General features: G+C 50.2%; 1 non-coding gene across 1 annotated transcript; it reads right to left on the bottom strand.

Annotated features, from left to right (window-relative positions):
• Positions 1-11,856: 11,856 nt before the first annotated feature.
• LOC147698171 (U6 spliceosomal RNA) lies at positions 11,857-11,963 on the bottom strand. The gene has a single exon (XR_015299483.1). It is a non-coding gene; the product is annotated as a U6 spliceosomal RNA (small nuclear RNA).
• Positions 11,964-14,658: the final 2,695 nt, after the last annotated feature.

Below are 14,658 nucleotides of genomic sequence, written 5' to 3' on the forward strand. Positions count from 1 at the left end.
GACCCTTTTGGGCCCCAGGGACACCATCCCCCAGGGCCTGACCCATAAAAACAAAATAATTATAAAAAGGGAGGGGGCCATGCAGCCCCCCTCTACAGGCCGATTTTGGCCACGGGGACCAGAACCCCCGGGGCTAGGCCTATCTTTATATTTTTTATGTAAAGTGGAGGGGGGGGTGAGAGGCTCTCCTCTCAAGGCTGATTTCGGCCTCGGGACCCCATCCCCTGGAGCCTAGCCATTTAAAAAAAATCAAACTCAACGGAGGGGTGCAGAGCGGCCGCCCTCCCAGGCCATCTTTGGCCCTGGGGACCACATCCAAACATGCAGCTCCCTCTATACAAAAGCAATTCTGCTCCATTTACTGGAAGCAAAAGCATTTTTCATGCTCTCACTTCCGTGAAGCAGAGCAGTGTTTATAAGCTACTGCAAACTGCAATGTCCTGGGGTGGGCACCTCAGGACATTGCTGGAGGTGCACTGGGGGTTGGTCAAGGAGGGCGACCCCCTCCCATCCACTTTTCAGCCCCAGTGAGGCGGTGTTCCCGGGGGTCTGCAACAGATCCCGTCTTTACTTAATTTATACCCCAGGGAGGTGGCAGTCCCCGGTCAAGTGGGTGTGCTATGTGGCTCCCACATTACAATAAATTAGCACTGGGGAGGTGGTAGTCCCTGGGGCAGCGTGGGGGAGCAGGAGCCCCCCCATGCATGTTGTAAGTAGCCCTGCGGAAGTGGTGATCCCCGGGCAGTGGGGGTACATTTCTCTGCATTTCATTACACAAGCCCCAAGGAGGTAGCGGTCCCCAGGTCTGCACCAGGGGCAGGACCACCCAAGCTTTTTATTATACAATTAGCCCAGGGGAGGTTGCTGTCCCTGGGGCTTTGGGGGCCTGTGCAGCCCCCACATTATTACTTCAGATTGCCCTGGGACCTTGCCCACCCGGGGCCTAATTAAACAAAGCGCCAGAGACCGTGCTTTATTTAAAAAAATGTTTTGGCAGGATTCATGTATCTACCTTGATTCCAGCCAACATTTAAAAAAATGCTTTCTTGAGCCATGGAGGCCCCTGTGGGGCAGGGTGTTTCACCCTTGCCCACTTTTTTGTTGTTTTTTCATGTTTTTTCTTTTGACTTGGTTCAACGGAGTCACAAGATGGCTTCCAGCACCTGGTTTGAAGTGTTGGCAGCCAATCAGATCTCGGGCATGAGATCAGGAGGGTTTGTAGACCCTCTGCGGCCATATTTGTATATCTAAGAAATCTTAAATTTTCTCAGGAACTGCTGAACTGATTTACGCCATTTAACAAAAAGAATGCTTTCTCGACCAAGAACTACCTTTTTGGTAAATTTGGTGTCATTTAGTTTAAAAGTTTGGGCTGTAACAGTGTCCAAAGTTTCCAATAGAAATTAACATGGAGAAAAAGTGTTTAGGGACTCCCCTTTTTCTCTGCCCCCGCTTGGTGGATCACTCCGAAATTTTCAACGCAGCAGCTGAAGTGAGTGGCCCATTACTTATGAAAATTTTGTGAAGATTCGTCTAAGTGATTGGCAAAGCAAAAAACGCTTTTCCTATGGAAACTAGGAAATACTATAACTACCTACTGGCGATAGCCAGTGAAATGTAAATTGATACTTGTATAGCGCACTTCTCACCCGCAAGGGTCTCAAGGTGCTTGTACGTATGTACCACTTGGGACATCTGGAGGGGCCGTTTTGTTTAGTGCTCCAGTGTTTCTGGGTCTCATCTATGTAATGAGACCCTCTGTGCAGGCGCGCAATTAGTGTTGCACTGGACAATTTTTAGCTGGGAATGGGAACTAGAATCAATTGTTACTTGTTGCGGAATCTGTGATGCAAAATACCAAGAATTTAATTTTAACACTGACCTTTAAGATTGCTTTATGCACTTTTTAACACTCGGGACATCTGGAGGCGCCTTTTTAGTTAGCCCTCCAATGTTTCTGGGTCTCCTTTTTTTAATGAGACCCGCTGTGCGGAGGCGTAGCTGGTGCGCCGCTCATGTGCCTAAGGCACTCCAAAGGCAAGCCCGTCTGTGCCCATCTACGTCCATCTGTGTCCAACCAGGGCCAGCGGCCAGGAACCTTGGCTCTTCACTTGTAAGTGAAATCTTGCACTTTTCTATCCAACTTTGGGCATTGCGCAGATCGTGTAATGAGAAATCCTTACACTCAGTTTGGGTATACAAGGTTGATTTGTCTTGTAAACACTGTTCTTTCAATCAATCAATCAATCAGTGGCACTTATAAAGCGCGCTACATACCCATAGGGTCTCAAGGCGCTGGGGGGGGGGGGGGTGCCGCTACTGCTCGAACAGCCAGGTCTTCAGCTTCTTCCTGAAGGAGAGGTGGTCTTGGGTCAGGCGCAGGTCGGACGGGAGGCAGTTCCAGGTCTTGGCGGCCAGGTAGGAGAAGGACCTTCCTCCTGTAGTCGCTCTTCGGATGCGGGGGACGGCGGCGAGGGCGTGGTTGGCTGATCGGAGGTGGCGTTTGGGAGCGTAGAAGTTGACTCGGCTGTTGAGGTAGCTCGGGCCTTGGTCGTGTAGGGCTTTGTGTGCGTGGGTGAGGAGGCGGAAGGTGATTCTCTTGTTGATGGGGAGCCAGTGAAGGTCTCTCAGATGTCCGGAGATGTGGCTGGATCGTGGGATGTCGAGGATGAGTCTGGCTGAGGCGTTTTGGATCCGCTGGAGTCTCTTCTGGAGCTTGGCGGTGGTCCCGGCGTAGAGGGCGTTGCCGTAGTCCAGTCGGCTGGTGACGAGGGCCTGGGTGACGGTCTTCCTGGTCTCTGTGGGGATCCACCAGAAGATCTTCCGTAGCATGCGTAGGATGTTGAAGCACGCCGAGGAGACGCTGCTGACTTGCCTGGTCATGGAGAGGGAGGAGTCCAGGATGAAGCCCAGGTTTCGTGCATGGTCTGTCGGTTTGGGTGCGGTGCCCAGGGCGGGAGGCCACCAGGAGTCGTCCCAGGCGGAGGGAGAGGAGCCCAGGATGAGGACCTCCGTCTTGTCCGAGTTCAGTTTCAGGCGGCTGGTCGTCATCCACTCGGCTACCTCTTTCATCCCTTCGTGTAGGTTGGCTCTGGCGGCGGCGGGGTTGTTGGTCAGGGAGAGGATCAGCTGGGTGTCGTCGGCGTAGGAGATGATGCTGAGGTGGTGTTTGCGTACGATGGCCGCGAGGGGGCTCATGTAGACGTTGAAGAGGGTGGGGCTCAGGGATGATCCTTGGGGGACGCCGCAGATGACTTCGGAGGCCTCTGACTTGTACGGTGGTAGGCGGACTCGCTGTGTTCTTCCGTCGAGGAAGGAGATGATCCATTCCAGCGCCTTGTCCTGGATGCCGATGTTGCTGAGGCGCCGTACTAGGGTGCGGTGGCAGACCGTGTCGAATGCCGCGGAGAGGTCTAGGAGGATGAGGGCCGCTGTTTCTCCATTGTCCATCAGGGCTCGGATGTCATCGGTGGCGGCGATGAGGGCGGTCTCGGTGCTGTGTTTGGCTCGGAAGCCGGACTGTGAGGGGTCGAGGGATCCGTTCGTCTCGAGGAAGGCGGCCATCTGCTTGTTGACGGTCTTCTCGATGACTTTGGCTGGAAACGGGAGAAGCGAGATGGGGCGGTAATTCTTGAGGTCGGTGGGGTCCGCTGTTGGTTTCTTGAGTAGAGCGCTGAGTTCGGCGTGTTTCCAGCTCTCGGGGAAGATGGCGGTGTCGAAGGAAGTGTTGATGATGTCTCGCAGGTGGGGTGTGATGACAGCGTCGGCCTTGTTGAAGATGTGGTGAGGGCAGGGGTCGGTTGGTGATCCGGAGTGGATTGAGTTCATCGTGCGGATGGTGTCTTCGGTGCTGATCGGGGTCCAGGCGTGGAGGGTGGTGGTGGGGGGGGGTGGCTGGTCGGTCGTGGTGTGCGTTGGTTGGTTGTTGAAGCTGCTGTGTATGTCTGTGATCTTGTTGTGGAAGTAGGAGGCGAGGGAGTTGCAGAGGTCTTGCGATGGGGTGATGTCGTTGTTTCCTGCGTTGGGGTTGGAAAGCTCTTTTAGCACTCTCCCCACCCTAAGGATTCAATTTAAACCTCAGACCTATCACTCCTATAAAATGTTTTTAATCACCTGTACGTCACTGTCAAAACACTCCTCTGAACTTTCTATTCTTATAGAAGAAGAACAATCCGCTGCTATATTCCTAATGGAACTCTGAACCCAATATCGTACAGTACCTTCCATCTGACTACTATATTCAGCGAAGAGATCCTGGAATTAAGAAGGGTGGTGGTATTGCTATCATTGTTAAAGACACCTTCAAATACTTTATTAAACCTGATATAGTTCCTGATTGCGAAAGTTTGACCTTCGCAATCACTTTTTCTCCTCCTTGCACCTTCTCAGAGATATTTATATATAGACCATCACCAACCTACAGACATTTTCTTAATTTTCACCCTGGTATGGCGGCCAATTTAGCTAGTAACTTCCTCTAAGTTCTCTTTATTAGGGGATTTTATTTTGCATGTTGACGATCCACTGAGCCCCCAAGTAAGCATGAGCGGATTTTGCGGATTGGCAATCCGCGAATTTTGCGGATTTGCGGATTCGCAATCCGCAAAATCCGCGAATTCCCGCGAATTTGCGGATTTTTTTTTTTTTGTGTTCGCCCGTGTTTCTGCCAGTTCGCGAGGGTTTTTACAATTTCGCAATTTGCGAACTTACCTGTCGGGTCGCAAGTTTTGCGAACTTGTTGTTTCTACGTGTCCAGCCTGTTTGGGACACTCTTCTTCATCACTGCCACTCTCTGTCACCACTGCCACTCTCTGACTACTCATGCCACCCTCTGGCCCACCCATGCCACCCTCTGTTTCATCACTACACCCTCTGGTTGTCCAGTGTACATTATTTTCGGCAAAGCAAAGCACACCTTCCCTGCCTCAAGTGACCTGAATTAATTTGGGGCTGATTAATGTGTCACAGAATATTTTTTTAGCTGGCACCTGCTTCCTTAGTGCGCCCTGATTAGTGATCTTTTGCACTTGCTAAGTGCTTTCATTGTTGCAAAATTAGTTACAACACCTGCCCTGCCCCAACTGACAATAATGAATTAGGGGCTGATTAATGGATTTTAACTTCCAGCCTGGCTCCTGCTTGTCTCCCTTAGCTGTAATTCAGGACCTTTGTGGCATATGTGTAACTATTCTGAGGTTCAGAGCAGGGTCACATAATAGTTTCAACTGGCAACTGAACTCTGGAGGGGCCCCTCAGGAAGCACTACAGGAAATGGCTACTAATGATGTGCCTGAACTTTTGAACCTGGTAAGTAGTTACTTTCAGTTTTGCCAAGATCGTATTTCTGCAATTTTGCACTTATTCGCGGGGCGCGAACTCACGCGAACAGTGCGAGCAGTGCGAGCAAAATCCGCTGCTCGCGGATTTGGGGATTTTGCGGGAAATTCGCAAATCTCGCGGATTGCGGATTTCCCGAAAATCCGCAAAATCCGCGAGCGGAACGGATTTTCCGCCCACGCCTACCCCCAAGCCTCTGAGCTCCTTGGCGATCTTTCAGCTGGTCAGCTAATACAAAAAGTACTAGTCTCTACACATGGTAAAGGACACCTACTTGATCCTGTTTTTTCTAATGAGAATAAACTAAGAGTTTTTTACCCTATTCCAGCATCCTGGTCCAAGCATTATTTGATTTCAGTTATCTGGGATAGGGGGACTCAACTCTCCCATCTCAGAACCACTACAAGCTTACGTACGTACGTACTTGGTCCAGACTACCACTTGAACAAAGAATCCTTGCTCTTAAAGACACTAAGCCTATTCTAAATTCGAATTTTACTTTAGATAATGATAAATGTAATGACTTGATCCAGTCTTCCTTGGAACAAGTCAGTCCTAAGAAAATTGCCAACACGAGTGCGATAGAGAAAGTCACTCCCTGGTAGTCCCCTAAGCTTTGGAAGCTCAAACAAAACTGTAAAAGAGCTGAAAGGAAATGGAGAAGAGATTATAATGAATCAAGTACATGGAATATAGGGACATCATAAAACTATATCAGGCTGAAGTAAAAAAGGCACAAGCGCTTTATTTCGAACAAAAAAAATAATCTTGCAGCTAACTCCCCTTTGGAAATCTTTTAAATTACGAAAAGTTTACTTGAGCCACCATCTCCAGATACTTTGTCAGATTCCACTTCAGCTTGATGTAACAAACTTGCAGGATTTCTCTATAAAAAAATAAATACAAGATATTTATGATACTTTTTTCTGTGCTTCACCCCCAGGCAGTCCTTTGATCAATGACAATCTTCCACCTTCTGTCGAGCATTTGTTGGAGGTTTTTCCTGTCCTCAACCTGGACCAGCTCTTAGAAATTTTATCCCAAGTAAAATCAGGCTCCCCCTCTGATCCGGTAGTGCTTTGTTTTTTAATTAAGGCTGCGGAAATAGTGCTCCCAAGTTTACTCAAACGGATAAATCTCACTATTTCCACAGGTCAAGTACCTTTACTTTGGAAATGTGCCATGGGGAAAGCACTTTAAGAAAAGCAGAATTTTGATCCAGATGTATTTGGTAATTATCGTCCGATTTCCCTTCTCCTTGGGATGATTCCAATTCTAGAAAAATATGATAATCTGACAAACAATGGGAATTTTAAGAAACCCACAATTTAGTTCATTCCACCGAAAAGGGATTTTGCCCTCTACATGGCATGGAAACCGCTCTTCTTACTGTGGTTAAGGAATCCAAAAGACTTCTGGATCAAATTGGGTCAGTAGCTATTATTCTTCTTGTTCTAAGTTTTGCAATTGATACAGTAAACCACTACATTCTCTTAAGTAGACTAAGGAATGTTGGAATTGCAGAAAGCGCTATCATCTGGATACAGTCCTTTTTAGCTGATAGAACCTTCCAGGTTTTTGATGGAGCTAATATCTCTGATAGCCTGCCACTTAAATGCGGAGTGCTGCAGGTTTCTTCACTGAGCCCTACATTGTTTAATGTATACATAAGGCCTCTTGCAGCTATTGTTCCACCTCATGGGAGCAATATAGCCACCTATGCGGATGACACCCAACTGTTTCTCTCTTTGAATCACTCTCAGAACACATTATCCTCCATGGATGTATGCTTAGAAAAAGTGGCAGAAATGATGGGATATTCCTGGCCTAAATTTAATGGAGACGAAACAGAGCTAATGCTCCTGGGCAATACCCGTTCTCCAGAGCTAGGAATGGCGTGGCCAAATTTTACTTGTTCTGCCCCTGCCCCTAAGGCGATGATCAAAAGCCTTGGCATGTGGCTTGAAAAATCTTATACATTTGAGCATCAAGTGGTGAAACTAGTAGCCACATGTAATGGAATGCTCAGAATACCTCGTAAAATTCTTCCTTTGCTTCCCTTCTCCGCTAGGAGACTGATGTTCTAGACTCTGGTTCTTTCCCGCCTGGACCGCAAAAACTCCCTCTATCTAGGGGCACCCAACACAATTACAAGAAATCTGCAAATAATACAAGGATAGGTTATTAAAGAGATTCTGACTTTGGAACTAAGCAATCAGACTCAAGTCCCGGCGTCGACTCCGCACCCTGTGATTCCAGGCAACTCGCTTCACCTTCCCTTGTTCATAATATTAAGGCGTCCCTGTGTTATGTAACTGGTGATCCTGTAAAGTATTCCCTTGGGTTTGTTTTCTCTTGCTGTGGTGAGTTCTGCCTATGCTCAGACTCAGTGCCTAGAAGCCCTTGATATTATTGGCTGGGAGAGAATGTCTTATTACTTACCGGTAATCTTCATTACCCCGATTAGGGTCCTCCCCGTCCCAGTCCTTACCACGTGAGGCAGTCCTGCCTCCACCCAGCCAATCAAAACGCCAGAAATCCAAAGGTCGAAGGTGACATAAGCCCCTCCCACCCACCGCCATGCCTGTTATCAACAAGACTCAGACACAAACACAGCGGGAGGGAGGGAGGGAAGAGGACTGGGACGGGGAGGACCCTAATCGGGGTAATGAAGATCACCGGTAAGTAATAAGACATTACCCCCTCATGGGTCCTCCCCGTCCCAGTCCTTACCACGTGAGGAACTCACAAGCAGAAAAACAAGAAGAAAAAATGCAGGACACCAGGGATCCATGCAAAAGTACAAAACTTCAAACAATAAAGCATCGACGAACAGCAGCGTACAAGACGCCAACAGAAATCGTCAGAAGAGGCAAGAAAAACATCAAGCCGAGAATGTCGCACACAAGTGTAACGGGACCGCCAAAAGGCCGCCCCACAAAGCACTAGGATAGAGACCCCGCCCCATCAGCACAGGAAGCAGACACAGAACCCACAGGAGACAAACAGGTTAGGAGAAACCCGAGACTGTAGTGAACATCGGAGGCAAAACAGAAGAGCCCCGCGAACACCCAAAGAAGGGGAAAAGGAGAAACCCCCACAGCAGGCAAAACAGGAAGCAACACCTCCAGCCGCAAAAGGAAACACGAAGAAACAGGCAGAAAAGCCCGATCTAAGCCGCAAAACTACTCAAACCTGCAGAAACTGCAAAGAAGGAAACAAAACGAGTAAGGCACCCAACCCACCCAACCGACAAGTGGAAGAGAAGGCCAGCAAAAAAAAACACCGCAGTGGACAACCACAACACGTCCACCACTAACAAGGACATGAAAGGGGCAACCGCAGACCATGCAAAACAGCAGGCAAGGCCCAAAGAAGAAATGAGAACAGGAGAGCCCGGACAATGAAGCAAAAGCTCCGAAGAAGCCGACCCATCAAAGGCCAACAACCACGAGGAAGCCCCAAGGCCCCGACAAGCACAAACCGCCGTCAACGAGCAGACAAAGCGGAAGGGGAAAAATCCCAACAACAAACCCAAGCTGGAGAAACCAGCACAGAAACAGGAACCCCACCATGGATTCCGACCAAGAGAAGAGCACCAGGAAACAAAAGAGCCCCAAAGTGCATCACAGCTCCAAAGAGCGGAAGGCCAACGCGACCAACACATGCCACAGGCCACCACAGAAGAACAGCCCAAAGACGCCAAAGACAGCCGCTCAAGAGACAGGCAGTCAGAAGCAAGCGCCAAAGACAGGGCAAAGACAGCTGCGGACCCAGAAGCAGAGCCGGAGGCAAGGGAGGCTGGCCAAATCCGACTCCCAACAGCAACAGCAGGAGCGGAAACCAAAAACAGCAAGGCCAACCCAACAACACCGACACCCCCCAAACCTCCGCAAAGCGCCCGGGAGGAGAAAAACGGGAGGGAAGGTATATAGAAAACCCGAAGGCCAAGGAAACGAGAGAGCAACCCCCGAGGACAGACCACCCCGGAACAAAAACCGGGGGAGAAGAGCAACCGGAGGGGAAGCAAAAATGACCAAACCAAGAGACCCAAACCAAAGACAAAAGGACCTGGAACAGAGGAACAGACAGAGGGAATGCTACACGAAGTAGCAAGACAACCCAGCGCAGGGCCATTCCAAGCACCAGCGCACAGTCCCAAGCACCCACGCAAAATCCCAACAAAAGGACATGTCCCGTCGAAACAAGCACCAGACAGCACCAAACAGAGGACGGCAGGAAGCGGCCTAAGCCACCAAAAGAAGGCACAACCAGAGTACCATTCCAGTAAAGAAACCAACCGCCGTAACAGGGATGCCTCTCAAGACCCTCTGAAAGACAACAGAGAAGTCGCCGCCCAGAAACAAGACAGGGAAGCCCGCAGGAACAGAGACACGTACCGGGACCCCCCAAGAAGGCCCAAACAACAACGAGCCCCCAGAGCGCCAGCCCGAACAATAGACAAGCCGGCCACCAAGGACCCCAACGGGGCCCCCAACCCAAGGTCTGGCATCCAAGGACAACAAGAGGAGAGAGGAAAGCAGAAATGCACCCCCCACACCAGGTCAGGAGAGCAAAGCCACCAGACCAGGGGAGAGAGGAACCAGAGCCTCGTAATCAGCAAGACAAAGGACCCAACAAGACATCAGAAGAAACACCAAGGACACGAGGTGCACAAGAGCCCAAGGAACCACAGCCGAGGAGGCAACCACCATCTGCCGGACACAAAACCAACCCCGAGCCGGGGCAGGAGGGAGACCCAGTAGGACCCGCAGAAGATCCAACAGGACAGAGAACAGATCCGGATATATGGAACGCCTCACGAAATGCGTGTCATCCCAGCGCAGGGGCCATGTCAACCCCCTCCAGCAACGCTCAGCAGAAAGCATACGAGCCGCTGAAGCGAGCACTGAGAAACAGCCCCCAGCAAAGCGTCAAACCGGTCCCGAGGAACTGAAGCCCCCGAACAGGAACCAGACGAGGAACGGCCAGACCCAAAACGACCCCAGAAACCGGAACCAGGCCAGCAAACCCCCACAGCAGGAGCCAGCACTGTGGAAAAAAACAGAGGAGCATGAGAGAGACCGAAAGGAAACACCTGAAAACAGGAAACGGAACTCAACCACCGCAAACCTCTGAGCAGCCGGATGGAGGGGAACGAGAAAAACAGGCGACTCCCACACCTAGGGAAGCCAAAATTACCCACCAAGAAGAGGGGAAAACCAGGCTGCAAGGGGCTCAACCGAAAGGGACACAGCCGCACCAACCCGACCAAAGCCCCGGGAGGCAGAACCGAACAGAAAGACCAACGGGAGCCAGGACCTGGAACAGAGAGAAAGAGGACCCCCGGCCCCACTCCATCACCGAAACCAGCACCACAGAGCGTAGCGACAAAAAATTGGCCGACGCCAAAGAAGAATGGCCTAAAAGGGGGACAGCCCAGAATGGAAATCGGCAACCAAGAATGACGACCAACAGGAATCACCATTCTCAAAGCAGACCGGACCAATGACACCAAAGGAGATAGGCGACCCACAAACAGGTCAACACCAGGAGTGGAACACATAACCTGAAGAGGAAGAGATGCAACCACCAGGCCACAGAGACTCCACCCGGGCACAACATATCGGACTGACATTCAGGGGCAGCAGCAGGCGCCGCAGAGGCAGGGAACCAAACGTAGTGCAAAAAATGCAGGCATAGGACCAAGGCACTAGGGGAATGGCAAAGCACCAAAACGCAGGCCAGTGAGAAATCTCACAAGCCCCCGCCGCCCCGGTAGCCGAGGACAAGGCCCAACCATCCGGGACCGGAAGGAGGGACCCCAAGAAAGCACAGACCGAAAAAGAGCAAGCACACACCCCAAAAAGGAGAAGCAGCATACGAACTCTTGAGAGCGGAATCCTCCAACCGCCCAACCCGGACCTCCAGGGAAGAAGCCTCCGAAGACCGAGGGAGAAGGTGCAAAAAAGAAGAAAAATGGAGGATACCAGGTGACAAAGACCGCCAGGCGAAATCGTGTCCCCAGAAAGAGAGGAACACCCCGCATGGCAATGCCAAGCCACACCGCAGCCAGTACAGCCAACAGGACAGCACGAAATGGCCGGTAAAAAATGGGAATAAACCCCGCCGGAGCAAATGAATCAGGGAGAAAGACCCAGCAACAAAACGCCAGAAATCTCATGGACCATCCCCGAATGTATACCCCAACAGAGAAAAAACGTCCACGATCCCACCAACAAGAGATGATGGCATAGCCGCATGCACCAGCAGCGCAGACAGCGCAAAACAGTCCAAGAAAAACTGCAAAAGATGCTACGTGGACAAAGAGAATGCAAATTTCCAAAGCACAGCATGAAAATGAACATCCCAAGTCACATTGACAGCATAGGCAGGACTTGAACCCTCAGCACATGATAGCCTGTGACACCAGAGGCATATGACATACCAAAGAGCAACAGCTCCGTGGATGCACCGGAGAGGAAGTCCCCTCAAACATGGCGAGTAAAGGAGTAAACCCCATATATGGAACGCTTCACGAATATGCATGTCATCCCTGTGCAGGGACCATGCTAATCTACTCTGTATCGTTCCAAGCATAGTATATGTGCTGCCGAAGCGAGCACCAGGAAAACACCCAACACACATTGGTGGTGGTATTGAAAGGAAGTGCCCAGCGACCTCCAGGAAACACTGCCCCAAACAGTAATCTCACATGTGAGAACAGAAAATAAACAAAAAAGGGCAGCCCTGCAGTCTCCACCCACAGCCAAATATTAAGAACATGGCCGCAGGGGCCGGCCACTGCACTAAAGCACCAGCGCCGGAACGACCTGGGGCCAGAACACCAGGAGGGCTCCCCGCCCCAGCCCAGCACATGAACGGGGAGCATCCTGACCCCAGAACAGGAGCGTGGCCGGCCGGAGGACCGGAGCGGCCGCGCCGGTAAAAACATGAAAAGACCATAAACAGAAGCATTTAAAAATGCAAAAGAAACACTCACGGCACCGCCAAAACACCCAGAAGCAAACAGGAACAGAGGCAGGAACCGGAAGCACCAGCGTTCCGACAGCCGTCGGAGCAGAAAAAAAACAGGCATGCCGGTGGGTGGGAGGGGCTTATGTCACCTTCGACCTTTGGATTTCTGGCATTTTGATTGGCTGGGTGGAGGCAGGACTGCCTCACGTGGTAAGGACTGGGACGGGGAGGACCCATGAGGGGGTAATGGGTCATTACAGAGCTGCTGACTTTGGAACTAGGCAATCAGACTCGAGTCCCAGCTCCTGCTCAGCACCCAGTGATTCCAGGCAAATCGCTTCACCTTCCCTTTTTCACAATATGAATGCGTCCCTGTGTTATGTAACTGGTGATCGTGTAAAGTGCTCCCTCGGGTTTGTTTCTCTTGCTGTGGTGAGCACTGCCTGTGCTCAGACTCAGTGCCTAGAAGCCCTCGATGTTATTGGCTGGGAGAGGATGGGTCCTTACAGAGCTGCTGACTTTGGAATTAGGCAATCAGACTTGAGTCCCAGCTCCTGCTCAGCACCCTGTGATTCCAGGCAAATTGCTTCACCTTCCCTTGTTAACAATATGAATGCGTCCCTGTGTTTTGTAACTGGTGCTCATGTAAATCGCTCCCTCAGGTTTGTTTTCTCCTGCTGTGGAGAGTGCTGCCTGTGCTCAGACTCAGTGCCTAGACGCCCTCAATGTTATTGGCTGGGAGAGGATGGGTCATTACGGAGCTGCTGACTTTGGAACTAGGCAATCAGACTTGAATACCGACGTCAGCTCAGCACCCTGTGTTTCCATGCAAATTGCGTCACCTTCTCTTGTTCAAAACAAGAATGCGTCCCTGTGTTATGTAACTGGTGCTCGTGTGAAGCGCTCCTTCGGATCGGTATCAAGTTAAATAAAACTGCTCTGATGAGAACTAAATGAGATCTGAACCCATCCCGTCCCAGACCTTCAAGGCTGACACGGAACCCACCAATCAGAAGGCAGAACAGCAGCGTGTCATCACTCACCAGGTGGATTCTGGCTTCTGTCCTTTTGTGCTCCCGTCTGATCCTTTTCACAGTGCTTAAAAGCCTGGCTGCGGACCCCAATGAGTTGTCTGCACAGGGGTGTCACCCCCAATCCCAGTTGCTTTTTTGTTTTAAAACCCCCTTTATGTGTACTGTATGATCTTGTCACACCTCAGTGGCATAAATACCTGCCTGTAAGAAATATCTTATTGTTTGAGAACACACCAGGCCTTCACAAGACTGTGAATAAACAGGACGTTTTCCCAGTGCTTAATTTGTAAAATATGAAGTCCAGGTGCTCAAATGTTTGTCCGAGGCCACACCTACTTTCCCCAGACTCCACCCACTTCCTCCACTGGCTCCACCCACTTTATTGATTACACCCACATCCTCAACTGGCACGGCTAAAAGTCAGATGTAATAGCCAACGCCTTCTGATAACTGTACAGTAAGTTAGGGGTTAAACTATCAATCTGTTTGGATAGAGCTGCATGGATTCTCAGCCAAATTAATTGGAAAATCTGCAACCCCCATCCTTCTCCCTCCTCCTTCATTACTTTGGATCTGCAGCCGCTGGTCCATGTCCTGGTCACAGTCACTGTAATCTTCTTTCATGAACGCATGGTCACCAGAAGGCTCTGCCATTTCCCCACCTTCCTGACATGAGACGTGTCAGTAATATCTCACATCCCGTTTCCTGCCTCACTATGCCTACAACTTTCCAGATTGTGCCACTGGGTGATTTCCAAAGAGACCCACCTTTAAATAATTAAAATTAAGTTAAGTTAAAATAATTATTAAAACATGTAAAAAAACAAATATCTGGAGGTGGGGGCTTGAGCCTTAATGAAAATGGTGGGGTATCCATTTACCACGTTACCAAACTAGTTACCAGCTTTATGTCATTTTAGGTATTGATATTGCATGCTTTGCTGCACAATGTGCACATTGGAAAAAAACATGGGTGTGACCGTGGAGTGTATAATTTCTAAACTCCTTGGTGCTGACAACTTTTCCTTAAATTTTTTGTTAAACGACTATGATGGAATTGTGCAACAGTAACATCTGTTGTTTTTACTGTACCTTGGGCCTGCTGCCAGGCCCTGCCTCCTGGTGGCTGGAGCTGTTACTCGCGGCACTCACTGCCCAGAATCAGATTTAGTGAGTACTGTAGTATGTAATACTCACTGCTGGTAGCGGCTACGCCGGGCCCGGGCTACTCCTCAACTCCAACAAATCGCCAATCACGTCGCACCACAACAAATTCGTCCGGCCTGGCGCCCGTTTTTGCTTGCTGCTG

This window comes from Lissotriton vulgaris, chromosome 8 (assembly GCF_964263255.1).
Source record: "Lissotriton vulgaris chromosome 8, aLisVul1.2, whole genome shotgun sequence".
In the NCBI taxonomy this organism is placed as follows: domain Eukaryota; kingdom Metazoa; phylum Chordata; class Amphibia; order Caudata; family Salamandridae; genus Lissotriton; species Lissotriton vulgaris.